The 17,142-nt window shown below is 47.5% G+C and overlaps 1 protein-coding gene across 4 annotated transcripts in view; it reads right to left on the reverse strand.

Moving 5' to 3' along the window:
* Positions 1 to 17,142, reverse strand: part of LOC129862075 (alpha-1,3-mannosyl-glycoprotein 4-beta-N-acetylglucosaminyltransferase C-like) — a 198,867-nt gene that overhangs the window by 93,630 nt on the left and 88,095 nt on the right. For all 4 annotated transcript variants that reach the window (XR_008760719.1, XM_055933422.1, XM_055933420.1 and 1 more), the window contains exon 2: positions 17,073 to 17,137. The gene's annotated coding sequence lies outside the window, so the exon portion shown is untranslated. The remainder of the gene's footprint in view (positions 1 to 17,072; positions 17,138 to 17,142) is intronic.

Raw genomic sequence — 17,142 nt, forward strand, 5'->3', positions numbered from 1 at the left:
AGAGAACAGGAAGAGGAAGAGGGAATGAGATGGAGGGAACAGGAAGAGGAAGAGTGAATCGGATGGAAGGAGAAGGAGAAAGCGGAGGGTCCACAATGCCCCTCATTATTCAGAGAGACACTCGAGGCCACAGGAAAAAGCGCACTTCATTGTTCTTGTCAAACTCAGTCCGGCTTAATGGTGTGTTCAGTTCTTAGGGCCTCAGCTAGTGGAGAGATAATGGTGGTGGTGTGGCTGGGCCAAACGTAAAGAGAGAGAGAGATGATTAGATCAGGACAAAACACTTGACTATCTCCTTTCTCTATTGTTTCTTTCATGGCTTTTAATCTCATTTTAGTAATTTAGCAGACGCTCTTATCCAGAGCAATTTACAGGAGCAATTAGGGGTAAGTGCCTTGCTCAAGGGTACATCGACATATTTTTCACCTAGTTGGCTCAGGGAATCGAACCAGCAACCTTTCGATTACTGACCCAACACTCTTAACGGCTAGGCTACATCTCACTTGCCAGACTTGTTTGACAGAGTCATGGTGCTTTGCAATACAGTGGACCTAGAACACCTGAGAGGAGGTAAAGCCCTCTTGAGATAAATATCTTCCAGGGGCCAAAGTATTTTGCAGCTTCACATAAATATGTCATATCATGTAGCAATGGAGAAGGTAAATGGCAATGTTTTCCAACTGAAGAATAAAGTGATGGTTTACGGCATAGTAACTGTGAAGTGGCACAGATGTTTCTGTTGTTATTACTCCTCTGTATCCTTCCCTCCTTTCTGTGGAGATTATCCAGTGATTACTGGTATTGGGGTGGGATTATCGACTGTATTTTAGAATGTATATCTAGAACCCCATATGTAACCAGCTCTGTAACACTCAATACACAGATTAGGTACTTAGTCCTTACTTTTCTTTGTTTTAACATGATGCTTCTGCTATGGAGCTCAAACATACTGTAGATGTGAAGCAGTAGTGGAGGTGCTGTTACCACGTTATGGCCAACACACATTCCAAACTGCTTGGTGTACTACACCCTGCAGTCACAGATATTTTCATCGGAGGTGGATGCCGTTAAAATGTCTGTTTGAATCTCATCCATGGTATATGCTTCCTGACGCAGATGATGCAGGAAGCAGTTGGAATCCAGGCCAAAATGGGACACAGGTGTTTGAGATAAACTCAGTGTCAATGAAGCCTCGTTACAGCATGTCCTTCCCTGCCTGCATCCCGAACGGCACCCTATTCCCTACAGTGCACTGCTTTTGATCAGGGATCTGTAGGGCTCCATAGGACTCTGATCAAAAGTAGTGCACTAGGTAGGGAACAGTGTACCGTTTGGGACTCAGCCTCTACCTATGGGTGTGTACCAGAGTGGCTGCAGCATTGATCAGACAGCCAAGCCCCTTTGTTTGCCTCCTAATTGGGGTAATTTATTGCCCTAACAGGCAGAGCAGCTGTGGCTTTACAGCATCGCACCAATTAAGCCCAGATGCTAAAATGAAAGACAGGACTGAAGACGTGAAGAATCAACAGACCATAACTCAGATCTGGGTAATAAATGTGACAGCATGAGACCGAGGAATGAGGAGGACCGTGGCGGGCTCTTCAAAACCCTCTGCTGATGTATTCCACTGATGTTGGAAACAACAAGCAACGTCATTATCAATGTAATTCAAAGAGTAATTTCAAAACCAGATCTAAGATGACCTGAAAGTTATTGTTTCTTATAACTTCTATGATTTTAATTATTGGTCAGATTCAAAGAAGGGAACATACATCTACAGACATCTACAGACATCTACAGACATCTACAGGCATCTACAGACATCTACAGGCATCTACAGGCATCTACAGACATCTACAGGCATCTCCAGGCATCTACAAACATCTACAGGCATCTACAGGCATCTACAGGCATCTGCAGGCATCTACAGACATCTACAGGCATCTACAGGCATCTACAGGCATCTACAGACATCTACAGACATCTACAGACATCTACAGGCATCTACAGGCATCTACAGGCATCTACAGACATCTACAGGCATCTACAGGTATCTACAGGCATCTACAGGCATCTACAGACATCTACAGACATCTACAGGCATCTACAGGCATCTACAGACATCTACAGACATCTACAGACATCTACAGACATCTACAGGCATCTACAGACATCTACAGGCATCTACAGGCATCTACAGGCATCTACAGGCATCTACAGGCATCTACAGGCATCTACAGACATATACAGACATATACAGACATCTACAGGCATCTACAGACATCTACAAGCATCTACAGACATCTACAGGCATCTACAGACATCTCTACAGGGAGTTGAGAACACGTCACGTCTAAGGTTAGATTGATTATGAGTAAACACAAAATTGTTCTCATGATAGTTCAATATTTCTCTGATTTACATTTTTATTTTACACAAAATTGCAGTTGCGGTCAGGATCAGGTGGATTAGAGAATCGGAGAGCGAATGGCCCAGAAATGTGGGACATAACAGGAGGAAATCAGGTCACCATGGACATTCCTCCAGGGCATGGATAACCCCAACATACTGTGGTTGGCCTGCCTCTTCTCTCTCCCAATCTGAGTCCTTTAGATGATGTGCACTGGGAAAGGGCACACATGTGAGTAACACAGATACAGTAACATGGAAGAGGAGAAGGGGCCAACCTGAAGGCTCAGCTCACTGATGATGAATACTTCCGGAGAGAGTTTATGTTTTCTTGTCATGTGACCCCAAAGGAAAATAACATCTCATTGTTTTGATGATGTCTGGAGAGAGTTTGTACTGTTCCTATCCAGCTCGAAGGACCCTAATAAAAGAGGTCGAGTCTGAGAGAGTACGTCGTTGTACACATTTTCATTGTGTCACAAATCAAACAGTCCAAATGGTTCACCCAATAGGCCTGCCAGTCCACACAACATGAGCGAGTGATCTGCCTGAGAATATATTAATTTTAATTCTACGGTTCGGCTGGTGTCCAAGATGGTGTATAGGTGAATAGGAGAGTGAGACGTGTGAGCATGCTAGTACCTGGGTCATACGAGAGCAGCACTAAAACATGCAGCACCTTGATAGACTGAACCATACCCCAGAGATGAAAGGAGTTCATGCACTCCTACAGAGAGTCTCTCCTCCCTCTGTCCTCCATTAGAATTCCAGCTCTGTCTGGAGCTCCCCTGAATCCCATTACCTTCTCCATTCCACCACTGACTTAAACCCTCAAGACAAAACGAGTGCTTGTCTGTCGTGCCCTTGACGGTGGTGTCTTGCTCCTCCATGTAACCTCTCTCTCTCTGTTTCTCCCTCTCCGTGCCGCTCTCTCTCTCTCTCTCCCTCGCGGTCTCTCTCTCTCTCTCTCTCCCTCGCGGTCTCTCTCTCTCTCTCTCTCTCCCTCGGTCTCTCTCTCTCTCTCTCTCCCTCGGTCTCTCTCTCTCTCTCTCTCCCTCGCGGTCTCTCTCTCTCTCTCTCTCCCTCGCGGTCTCTCTCTCTCTCTCTCTCCCTCGCGGTCTCTCTCTCTCTCTCTCTCCCTCGCGGTCTCTCTCTCTCTCTCTCTCCCTCGCGGTCTCTCTCTCTCTCTCTCTCTCCCTCGCGGTCTCTCTCTCTCTCTCTCTCTCCCTCGCGGTCTCTCTCTCTCTCTCTCTCCCTCGCGGTCTCTCTCTCTCTCTCTCTCCCTCGCGGTCTCTCTCTCTCTCTCTCTCCCTCGCGGTCTCTCTCTCTCTCTCTCTCCCTCGCGGTCTCTCTCTCTCTCTCTCTCCCTCGCGGTCTCTCTCTCTCTCTCTCTCCGCCCTCGCGGTCTCTCTCTCTCTCTCTCTCCCTCGCGGTCTCTCTCTCTCTCTCTCTCCCTCGCGGTCTCTCTCTCTCGCGGTCTCTCTCCCTCGCGGTCTCTCTCCCTCGCGGTCTCTCTCCCTCGCGGTCTCTCTCCCTCGCGGTCTCTCTCCCTCGCGGTCTCTCTCTCTCTCTCTCTCTCTCTCTCTCTCTCTCTCTCTCTCTCTCTCTCTCTCTCTCTCTCTCTCTCTCTCTCTCTCTCTCTCTCTCTCTCTCTCTCTCTCTCTCTCTCTCTCTCTCATCAGGGAGGATTGTGATATCAGCAGCCTGATGGGGAGTAGAAACCTCTGTGTTTTATGAGGAGAACGAACGGCCCTGAACCCAATTATCTTTCTTTGTTAAGTAAAACTCTACTGGCCCTCATTTCAACATGCAGCCCCCCCTCTGCTGTTTTTACACTACAAAGTGATAACAGATTTAATTAGCTGAGGACCTTGCTTCAGGGAGACTCATGAATCTATATTGATATTTCTACAGAACGTGGAGATAGGGCCTCGTCCTCATGATGAGCTACGGAGACGCTACTGGAGAAAAAAGAAAGGGGGATGAAGTGATGATTTGCAACTTTAACTCTCCTGTTTACTTTTTCCCCTGAGGGTAATATTTTTATCGCTCTATGAGGATGAGCAGCATGGCTGAATTATGCAGAGCATGGCAGCAGCAATCAATGCTGTCTCACTGTGAGTAGCTTGGATTAAAAGAGGCCTGCTGTCAGGAGAGCAGCATTTCTGTTATTGACATTAGAGAATATTCCACCACTAATCTGGTAGAAATGAATTAAGTGTTCTGAGACCTTCAGCCCCATTTGGAGAGTGGAATCTTATTTGGATTTAATGGTGCATTTTGCCTGCCTAACCTGGTCACTTTGTTTGATGGATCAGTTTAACCATCTGGAATAACATTAGCAATAGCATTGGGATCCTGAAGGTATAGAACCCTATTTATAATATGGAGGTTTCTAGGGTCTCCACCAAGCTAGGTAAATCTGCTTTTACTTTTAATGCATCGTATTGCTGGAACAAAATTGATGTTTTGTGGAGTTTGGGCAATTCAAAGTATTGATTGGGAACTTGTTTGAGGGTGAAGGTAACTGTTTTTCTGGGTGATTTGTGATGTTGTATTTGTGCTTCCCATGACTGTGTTTTTACATTCATTTTTTATTTTTTTATTTGACCAGGTAGGATAGTTGAGAACAAGTTCTCATTTACAACTGCGACCTGGCCAAGATAAAGCACAGCAGTTCGACACATACAACAACAGAGTTACACATGGAATTCACAAACATACAGTCAATAATACAGTAGAAAAAAGAAAAATCTATATACAGTGAGTGTAAATAAGGTAAGATAAGGGAGGTAAGCCAATAAATAGGCCATGGTGGCGAAGTAATTACAGTATAGCAATTAGACACTGGAATGGTAGATGTGCAGAAGATGACTGATACTGGGGTGCAAAGGAGCAAGATAAATAAAAAAATACAGCATGGGGATGAGGTAGTTGGATGGGCTGTTTACAGATGGGCTATGTACAGGTGCAGTGATCTGTGAGCTACTCTGAGAGCTGATGCTTAAAGCTAGTGAGGGAGATATAAGACTCCAGCTTCAGAGATTTTTGCAGTTTGTTCCAGTCATTGGCAGCAGAGAACTGGAAGGAAAGGCGCGTGCTACGGGTGGGGTGCTGCTATGGTGACCAGTGAGCTGAGATAAGACGGGGCTTTACCTAGCAGAGACTTGTAGCTGACCTGGAGCCAGTGGGTTTGGTGACGAGTATGAAGCGATGGCCAGCTAACGAGAGCATACAGGTCGCAGTGGTGGGTAGTATATGGGGCTTTGGTGACAAAACGGATAGCACTGTGATAGACTGCATCCAATTTGTTGAGTATAGTGTTGGAGGCTATTTTATAGATGACATCGCCGAAGTCGAGGATCGGTAGGATGGTCAGTTTTACGAGGGTATGTTTGGCAGCATGAGTGAAGGATGCTTTGCTGCAAAATAAAAAGCCAATTCTAGATTTAACTTTGGATTGGAGATGCTGGATGCTGGACAGGCGGGCAGGTGCAGGCAGTGACCGGTTGAAGAGTATGCATTTAGTTTTACTTGCATTTAAGAGCAATTGGAGGCCACGGAAGGAGAGTTGTATGGCATTGAAGCTCGTCTGGAGGTTAGTTAACACAGTGTCCAAAGAAGTATACAGAATGGTGTCGTTTGCATAGAGGTGGATCAGAGAATCACCAGCAACGAGAGCGACATCATTGATGTATACAGGGAAGAGAGTCGGCCCGAGAATTGAACCCTGTGGCACGCCCATAGAGACTGCAAGAGGTCCGGACAACAGGCCCTCCGATTTGACACACTGAACTCTATCAGAGAAGTAGTTGGTGAACCAGGCGAGGCAATCATTTGAGAAACAAAGGCTGCTGAGTCTGTCAAAATGAATGTGGTGATTGACAGAGTCGAAAGCCTTGGCCCGTCGATAAATATGGCTGCACAGTAATGTCTCTTATCAATGGCGGTTATGATATCGTTTAGGACCTTGAGCGTGGCTGAGGTGCACCCATGACCATACCCATGAACGTACGCATAGCGGAGAAGGTACGGTGGGATTCGAAATGGTCGGTAATCTGTTTGGTGAATTGGCTTTCAAAGACTTTAGAAAGGCAGAGTAGGATGGATATAGGTCTGTGGCAATTTGGGTCTAGAGTGTCTCCCCCTTTGAAGAGGGGGATGACCGCTGCAGTGTTCCAATCTTTGGGAATCTCAGACAATACAAAATAGAGGTTGAACAGGCTAGTAATAGGGGTTGCAACCATTTCAGCAGATGATTTTGAAAAGAGAGGGTCCAGAATGTCTAGGTTTTGCAGTTCTTTAAGAACATCAGCTATCTGGATTTGGGAGAAGGAGAAATGGGGGAGGATTGAGCGAGTTGCTGTGGGGAGTGCAGGGCTGTTGACCGGGGTAGGGGTAGCCAGGTGGAAAGTAGAGGTCAACAGATTATGATTTTTCAACGCCGATACCGTTTATTGGAGGACCAAAAAAAAGCCGATACCGATTAATCTGCCAATATTTTTATTTATTTATTTGTAATAATGACAATTACGACAATACTGAATGAACACTTATTTTAACTTAATATAAAACATCAATAATATCAATTTAGCCTCAAATAAATTATGAAACATGTTCAATTTGGTTTAAATAATGCAAAAACAGTGTTGGAGAAGAAAGTAAAAGTGCAATATGTGCCATGTAAAAAAGCTAACGTTTAAGTTCCTTGCTCAGAACATGAGAACATATGAAAGCTGGTGGTTCCTTTTAACATGAGCCTTCAATATTCCCAGGTAAGAAGTTTTAGGTTGTAGTTAATATAGGAATTATAGGACTATTTCTCCCTATACGATTTGTATTTCATATACCTTTGACTATTGGATGTTCTTATAGGCACTTTACTATTGCCAGTGTAACAGTATAGCTTCCGTCCCTCTCCTCGCTCCTACCTGGGTTTGAACCAGGAGCACATCGACAACAGCCACCCTCGAAGCAGCGTTACCCATTCAGAGCAAGGGGAACAACCACTCCAAGTCTCAGAGCGAGTGACGTTTGAAACACTATTAGCGCGCACCCCGCTAACTAGCTAGCCATTTCACATCGGTTACACCAGCCTAATCTCGGGAGTTGATAGGCTTGAAATCATAAACAGCGCAATGCTTGAAGAATTGCGAAGAGCTGCTGGCAAACGCACGAAAGTGCTGTTTGAATGAATGATTACGAGCCTGCTGCTGCCTACCATCGCTCATTCAGACTGCTCTATCAAATATCAAATCATAGACTTAATTATAACATAATAACACACAGAAATACGAGCCTTTGGTCATTAATATGCTCGAATCCGGAAACTATCATTTCGAAAACAAAACGTTTATTCTTTCAGTGGAATACAGAACCTGTAACGGCTCTCTTTCGGTGAGTGAGTTGACCAAGGCGCAGCGGGTTGTGAATACATAATGAACTTTATTAAACAAGACGAAACTAAACACACAAAGAACACTTGAATAATTTTACAAAACAACAAAACGAACTAGACAGACCTAAACTATGAACTTACATGAAACGAGGAACACATAAACAGGAACGACCGAACGAACGAGACGAGACAGTACCGTGTGGTGTAACAAACACAGACACAGTGACAATCACCCACAAACAAACAGTGAGAACACCCTACCTTAATATGACTCTCAATTAGAGGAAAACGCAAAACACCTGCCTCTAATCAAGAGCCATACCAGGCAACCCAAAACCAACATAGAAACGGAAAGCATAGACTGCCCACCCAAAACTCACGCCCTGACCATCACACACTTAAAAAACACCAGAAAACAGGTCAGGAACGTGACAGAACCCCCCCCCCCCCCCCTCAAGGTGCGAACGCCGGGCGCACCAGCACAAAGTCCAGGAGAGGGTCTGGGTGGGCATCTGACCACGGTGGTGGCTCAGGCTCCGGACGCTGTCCCCACACCACCATAGTCACTCCCCGCTTCTGTATCCCCCTCCCAATGACCACCCTCCAACTAAAACCACCTAAATGAAGGGGCAGCACCAGGATAAGGGGCAGCACCGGGATAAGGGGCAGCACCGGGATAAGGGGCAGCACCGGGATAAGGGGCAGCACCGGGATAAGGGGCAGCACCGGGATAAGGGGCAGGTCCTGGCTGAGGGACTCTGGCAGGTCCGGGCTGAGGGACTCTGGCAGGTCCGGGCTGAGGGACTCTGGCAGGTCCGGGCTGAGGGACTCTGGCAGGTCCGGGCTGAGGGACTCTGGCAGGTCCGGGCTGAGGGACTCTGGCAGGTCCGGGCTGAGTGGCAGCTCCGGACTGAGTGGCAGCTCATGACTGAGTGGCAGCTCATGACTGTAAGGCAGCTCATTACTGTAGGGCAGCTCATGACTGTAAGGCAGCTCATGACTGTAGGGCAGCTCATGACTGTAGGGCAGCTCATGACTGTAGGGCAGCTCATGACTGTAAGGCAGCTTATGACTGTAGGGCAGCTCATGACTGGAGGGCAGCTCATGACCGGAGGGCAGCTCTGGCAGCTCCTGACTGGCTGGCGCCTCTGGCAGCTCCTGACTGGCTGGCGTCTCTGGCAGCTCCTGACTGGCTGGCGTCTCTGGCAGCTCCTGACTGGCTGGCGTCTCTGGCAGCTCCTGACTGGCTGGCGTCTCTGGCAGCTCCTGACTGGCTGGCGTCTCTGGCGGCTCCTGACTGGCTGGCGTCTCTGGCGGCTCCTGACTGGCTGGCGTCTCTGGCGGCTCCTGACTGGCTGGCGGCTCTGGCGGCTCCTGACTGACGGACGGCTCTAGCAGCTCCTGACTGACGGACGGCTCTAATGGCTCGGGACAGACGGGCGGCTCTAATGGCTTGTGGCAGACAGATGGCTCAGAAGGCGCTGGGCAGACAGATGGCTCAGAAGGCGCTGGGCAGACAGATGGCTCAGACGGCGCTGGGCAGACAGATGGCTCAGACGGCGCTGGGCAGACAGATGGCTCAGACGGCGCTGGGCAGACAGATGGCTCAGACGGCGCTGGGCAGACAGATGGCTCAGACGGCGCTGGGCAGACAGATGGCTCAGACGGCGCTGGGCAGACAGATGGCTCAGACGGCGCTGGGCAGACAGATGGCTCAGACGGCGCTGGGCAGACAGATGGCTCAGACGGCGCTGGGCAGACAGATGGCTCAGACGGCGCTGGGCAGACAGATGGCTCAGACGGCGCTGGGCAGACAGATGGCTCAGACGGCGCTGGGCAGACAGATGGCTCAGACTGCGCTGGGCAGACAGATGACTCAGACTGCGCTGGGCAGACAGATGGCTCAGACGGAGCTGGGCAGACAGATGGCTCAGACGGAGCTGGGCAGACAGGCAGTGCAGAAGGCGTTGGGCAGACGGCCGACTCTGCCCTGCTGAGGCGCACAGTAGGCCTGGTGCGTGGTGCCGGAACTGGAGGTACCGGGATGACGGTACGCACTTCAAGGCTAGTGCGGGGAGCAGGGACAGGGCACACTGACCTCTCGAAGCGCACTATAGGCCTGGTGCGTGGTACCGGAACTGGAAGTACCGGGCTGAGGGCACGCACCTCAGGGCGAGTGCGGGGAGAAGGAACAGTGCGTACAGGGCTCTGGAGACGCACAGATGGCTTAGTGCGTGGTGCCGGAACTGGAGGCACTGGGCTGGAGACACGCACCATAGGGAGAGTGCGTGGAGGAGGAACAGGGCGCTTAAAACGCACTGGAAGCCTGGTGCGTGGTGTAGGCACTGGTGGTACTGGGCTGGGGCGAGGAGGTAGCGCCGGAAATACCGGACCGTGTAGGCGTACTGGCTCCCTTGAGCACTGAGCCTGCCCAACCTTACCTGGTTGCATGCTCCCCGTAGCCCGTCCAGTGCGGGGAGGTGGAATAACCCGCACTGGGCTGTGTTGGCGAACCGGGGACACCATGCGTAAGGCTGGTGCCATGTAAGCCGGCCCAAGGAGACGTACTGGTGGCCAGATATGTAGGGCCGGCCTCATGACATTTGGCTCAATGCCCAATCTAGCCCTACCAGTGCGGGGGGGTGGAATAACCCGCACTGGGTTATGCACACGTACAGGAGACACCGTGCGCTCTACTGCGTAACACGGTGTCTGCCCGTACTCCCGCTCTCCACGGTTAGCCTGGGAAGTGGGCGCAGGTCTCCTACCTGCCCTCGGCCCACTACCTCTTAGCCCCCCCCCCAAGAAATTTTTGGGTGGTACTCACGGGCTTTTCGGGCTTCCGTGCTAGACGCGTCCCCTCATAACTCCGGTTCCCTTCTCCGGTTGCCTCTGCTCTCCTCAGTTTCTCCAGCTGTTCCCATGGGAGGCGATCCCTTCCAGCCAGGATCTCCTCCCATGTGTAGCAACCTTTCCCATCCAAAACATCCTCCCAAGTCCATTCCTCCTTCTTGCGCTGCTGCTGTCGTTGCTGTCCGTTAACCCGCTGCTTGATCTGGGTTTGGTGGGTGATTCTGTAACGGCTCTCTTTCGGTGAGTGAGTTGACCAAGGCGCAGCGGGTTGTGAATACATAATGAACTTTATTAAACAAGACGAAACTAAACACACGAAGAACACTTGAATAATTTTACAAAACAACAAAACGAACTAGACAGACCTAAACTATGAACTTACATGAAACGAGGAACACATAAACAGGAACGACCGAACGAACGAGACGAGACAGTACCGTGTGGTGCAACAAACACAGACACAGTGACAATCACCCACAAACAAACAGTGAGAACACCCTACCTTAATATGACTCTCAATTAGAGGAAAACGCAAAACACCTGCCTCTAATCAAGAGCCATACCAGGCAACCCAAAACCAACATAGAAACGGAAAACATAGACTGCCCACCCAAAACTCACGCCCTGACCATCACACACATAAAAAACACCAGAAAACAGGTCAGGAACGTGACAGAACCGTTCAGAATTTTATCTAACGGGTGGCATCCCTAAGTCTAAATATTGCTGTTACATTGCACAACATTCAATGTTATGTCATAATTATGTACAATTCTGGCAAATTAATTACGGCCTTTGTTAGGAATAAATGGACTTCACACAGTTCGCAATGAGCCAGGCGGCCCAAACTGCTGCATATACCCTGACTGCTTGCATGGAACGCAAGAGAAATGACACAATTTCCCTAGTTATGAGAAATTCATGTTAGCAGGCAATATTAACTAAATACGCAGGTTTAAAATATATACTTGTGTATTGATTTTAAGAAAGGCATTGATGTTTATGGTTAGGTACATTGGTGCAACGACAGCGTTTTTTTCGCGAATGCGCTTGTTAAATCATCCCCCGTTTGTCGAAGTAGGCTGTGATTCGATGAGAAATTAACAGGCACCGCATTGATTATATGCAACGCAGGACACGCTAGATAAACTAGTAATATCATCAACCATGTGTAGTTAACTAGTGATTATGTTAAGATTGATTGTTTTTTATAAGATAAGTTTAATGCTAGCTAGCAACTTACCTTGGCTTCTTGCTGCCCTCGCGTAACAGGTAGTCAGCCTGCCACGCAGGCTCCTCGTGGAGTGCAATGTAAGGCAGGTGGTTAGAGCTTTGGACTAGTAACCGGAAGGTTGCAAAAACTAATCCCCGAGCTGACAAGGTAAAAATCTGTCATTCTGCCCCTGAACAAGGCAGTTAACCCACCGTTCCTAGGCCGTCATTGAAAATAAAATGTGTTCTTAACTGACTTGCCTAGTTAAATAAAGGTACCGATTAAATACCGATTACCGATTGTTATGAAGACTTGAAATCGGACCTAATTAATCGGCCATTCCAATTAATCGGTCGACCTCTAGTGGAAAGCATGGCCAGCCGTAGAAAAATGCTTATTGAAATTCTCAATTATAGTGGATTTATCGGTGGTTACAGTGTTTCCTAGACTCAGTGCAGTGGGCAGCTGGGAGGAGGTGCTCTTATTCTCCATGGACTTTACAGTGTCCCAGAACTTTTTTGAGTTTGTGCTACAGGATGCAAATTTCTGCTTGAAAAAGCTAGCCTTAGCTTTCCTAACTGCCTGTGTATATTTGCTCCTAACTTCCCTGAAAAGTTGCATATCACGGGGGCTATTCGATGCTAATGCAGAGCGCAACAGGATGTTTTTGTGCTGGTCAAGGGCAGACTGGTCTGGAGTGAACCTGTTCCTGGTTCAACATTTTTTGAAAGGGGCATGCTTATTTAAGATGGTGAGGAAGGCACTTTTAAAGAATGATCAGGCATCCTCTGCTGACGGGATGAGGTCAATATCATTCCAGGATACCCGGGCCAGGACGATTAGGAAGTCCTGCTCGCTGAAGTGTTTTAGGGAGCATTTGACAGTGATAAGGGGTGGTTGTTTGACCGCAGACCCGTTACGGATGCAGGCAATGAGGTAGTGATCGCTGAGATCTTGGTTGAAAACAGCAGAGGTGTATTTGGAGGGCAAGTTGCTTAGGATGATATCTATGAGGGTGCCTGTGTTTACGGATTTGAGGTTGTACCTGGTGGGTTCATTGATAATTTGTGAGAGATTGAGGGCATCAAGCTTAGATTGTAGGATGGCCGGGGTGTTAAGCATGTCCCAGTTTAGGTCACAGCTGGGGGCAGAGGGTGGTCTATAGCAAGCGACAACGGTGAGAGACTTGTTTCTGGAGAGGTGGATTTTTAAAAGTAGAAGCTCGAATTGTTTGGGTACAGACCTGGATAGTAAGACAGAACTCTGCAGGCTATCTCTGCAGTAGATTGCAACACCGCACCCTTTGGCAGTTCTATCTTGTCGGAAAATGTTACAGCTAGGGATGGAAATTTCAGGGTTTTGGTGGTTTTCCTGAGCCAGGATTCAGACACGGCTAGGACATCCGGGTTGGCAGAGTGTGCTAAAGCAGTGAATCAAATAAACTTAGGGAGGAGGCTTCTAATGTTAACATGCATGAAACCAAGGCTTTTACGGTTACAGAAGTCAACAAATGATAGTGCCTGGGGAATGGGAGTGGAGCTAGGCACTGCGGGGCCTGGATTAACATCCACATCACCAGAGGAACAGAGGAGGAGTAGGATAAGGGTACGGCTAAAGGCTAAAATAACTGGTTGTATAGTACGTTCATAACAGAGAGTAAAAGGAGCAGATTTTTTGGGCACGGTAGAATAGATTCAAGGTATAATGTACAGACAAAGGTATGGTAGGATGTGGATACAGTGAGGGTAAACCTGTGCATAAAGTGACGATGAAAGAGATATTGTCCCTAGAAATATAATTTAAACCAGGTGATGTCAGCGCATGTGTGGTAGGTGGAATTAAAGTGTTTAATAAGGCGTATTGAGCAGGGCTAGAGGCTCTACAGTGAAAAAAGGCAATAAATACTAACCAAAACAGCAATGGACAAGGCATATTGACGTTAGCGAGAGGCATGTGTAGCTGAGTGATCATAGGAGTCCAGTGATTGGCTTCAGGCAGCTAGTGGTCCGGGGCTAGCAAGCTAACAGAAGGGCCTTGGAGGGACGTCGCGACGGAAGAAAGTCTGTTGTGGCAGACGGATCAGCAGGGCTCCGTGTGGTAAACCAGGCCAATTGGCAGAATAGGTATAGTGGCCAAAGAATTTGTCCTGTGGGCCTCTTAAGCTAACCGTCCGATGTGCTCTGGACAGCTAGCAGGCCGCGGCTAGCATGCTAGCGGATGGGATTTCAGGGGACGAAGCGACGGCGGGCGAATCACGTCAGTGGTCCAGTCGTGATGAGTTGGCGGGGGTCCAAGCCAGTTGGCAAAAAGAGGTATTGTAGCCCAAGTAGTGGCTGATGGACCTCATTGGCTAGCCGGGAGATGGGCCTAGCAAGGCTAGCTCCAGGCTAATTGGTTATTGCTTCGGGACAGTGATGTTAGCCAGGAGTGGCCACTCGAATAGCAGCTAGCTAGCTGCGGTGATCCAGGTGAAGAAAGAAAAAAACGGTTCAGAGCTTGCGGTAGGAATCCGGAGATATGGAGAAAAATAAGTACGATTTGCTCTGGTTTGAGTCGCGCTGTGCAGACTGGCGAGAGTTGTCCATGCTAGAGGTGGCTGATGACCGCTAGCAGTGGCCAGCTGACTACTAGCTAGTAGCTAGTTAGCTGGCTAGCTTCTGTTGGGGTTCCGGTTCAGGCGACGGTTCAGGCGACGGATCAGCAGGGCTCCGTATGGTGGGAATAGTGGCCAAAGAATTTGTCCGATGGGCCTCTTAAGCTAACAGTCCGATGTACTTTAGACAGCTAGCGGGCCATAGCTAACTAGTAGCCAGTTAGCTGGTAGCCAGTTTTCTGGCTAGCTTTTGATGAGTTGATGAGTTTTTAAGTATAAAATAGCAGATCCATACCACATTGGGTGAGGCGGGTTGCAGGAGAGTATATTCAGTCCGTAGATAGAAAGTGATATTAAAATATGAAAAAAATATATATACGAGAAAAAACAAACAAGGAAAAACTATGTTTACAAGGGACAGGAAGGGACAAGACAAAAACACACGTCCAACTGCTACGCCATCTTGGAATTTAATACATATGGCAGTTTGGGTATGATGTGTATATTTATGTTTTATACGCAGGGTGCATTTGTAAAAGAGGCTGATGTCTCAATATGTCATCCCTGTTAAAATAAAGGTAAAATAAAACAAATTAAAATAAATGCTGAATATAAAATCTAAATCAAATCGTATTGGTCACAAGAGTCGAATACAGCGGGTTTAGACTTTAACATGAAATGCCTGGATACGAGCCCTTCCCAATGATGCAGAGTACAAAAATAAATAAAATACAAATTAAAATAGTAACACAAGAGGAATAAAATACACAAGAATGGAGCTATATACAGGAAGTACCAGATCAATGTGGAGCTATATACAGGCAGTACCAGTACCAGATCAATGTGCAGGAATACGAGGTATTGGAGGTAGATGTGTACATGAAGGCAAGGTAAAGTGACTAGGCATCAGAATAGATACTATCCTGCATACTGTATACTGTATCTAGACACTGAATTATATATGCTACTCTTACTTCAGTCATGACAACATACTGTATAACTACATGTTAAACTGTAGGCAACCAACAACTACTATACATGTCAAGAGTACAGTGTTCCACTGGAGTGTTGTGATGAACAGTGAGAGATGAAAATGAGTATGAAAGTGTCAAGTGGAGCTTGTCAAACCCCACTCATGTATGAATATTTCACTAGCATCACACACACACGCGCCCGCACGCACGCAGACACACACACACCACAAACCAGCCCTCCTCGCCTCAATTCCCCCGGCTCAGAGAAGAAAGAGGCCCTCCGACGGATACCTGTCTCCTGCTTCATCTCACAGCCCAAATTTCAGATGGCATGAATGACAGGAGGAGCTCTCCAGTGCTGACAGCGCTGCCTTATGGGGGAACTTGAGCGGTCTCATAGGAGGAGCTCTCCAGTGCTGACAGCGCTGCCTTATGGGGGAACTTGAGCGGTCTCATAGGAGGAGCTCTCCAGTGCTGACAACGCTGCCTTGCGAAGGAACTGGAGCTTTCGCCCACATCACACTGCTGCCAGAAACCAGGCTACGCCCATGACCGACACACACAGAAACAAATACTGTACCACACAAACGAGTAATACACACTCACTCAATCACTCACAAACGCACATAGACGCACAGGCAAAGAAACATTCAGCAAACAAACACACATAAGCATGCACGCATGCACACACATACTATAGGTGCACACACACACGGGCACACAAACAGTCGGCACACACAAATATCACACGAGTACATTGAGTAGGGAGCACACACACACACACAGGCAAACACACACCGAGGATGCAGCAATATTCCAAACATATAGAATAGCACACATACACAAAAACACACACACACACTTGAGCAGAGATTTTTTGTATAATGTGTCTCCTGACAGTTATCAAGGTGGTAAAGTACCTTTACATACAGCCACATCTCTCACAGGAAACATAGATATCCACATAGCTACTAGGTCTTTCCTCTACCACATGACAGATCATAATGTGGTTATAGTAGCCAGGGAACTCCTACAAGATAATACTGTATACGTCCCCGTCTCACGGTCAGCCATTTTCTTACATTACATAGCATTCCCTGTTTCCCTTTCAGCTGTATTTCGTATGTTAAATGCGGAGATTTAAAGATTGTAATTAAGGCTGGAAGAATTACCGTATAATCGTCTAACTGACAATTATGGATGAAGACCGTAATGAAAATAAAAGAAACCGCAAACGGGACGAATAGCTGAGTGAAGAAGGGACGGCCGGGCATTTTTGCGGTTGAGTCCATTTCCACGGTTACATGAACTCTTTACAACATGATGAAACTTTGTTTCTCCTTGCTGAAACAAGCAAGGTGTTGTAGCAAATGAGTCTTTGGTTGCCTAGGTAATGCCTCCTTTCTACAGCAGCACATGCAGTCAGGAGCTATACAAATTATTATAACGGTGACCACGGTCATTTGGCTAACCAATAACCGTCATCCAAAATTCCATGACCATCACAGCCCTAATTGTAATGCAGTATTGATCAACATACAGTATATATTTTAAAACACACTTTTAATGAACCACAGTATGGAGACCAGGGAGTGGGTCACTAAGATAGTAAATCCATCCTGATGTACTTACTTTTACTGCTTATCCTATGGGCCATTATAGGACTCTCCTCTCTCTCACAGGTCAAAGTGTCGATGCTGGA

This window comes from Salvelinus fontinalis, chromosome 9, assembly GCF_029448725.1.
Source record: "Salvelinus fontinalis isolate EN_2023a chromosome 9, ASM2944872v1, whole genome shotgun sequence".
Taxonomy (NCBI): Eukaryota; Metazoa; Chordata; class Actinopteri; order Salmoniformes; family Salmonidae; genus Salvelinus; species Salvelinus fontinalis.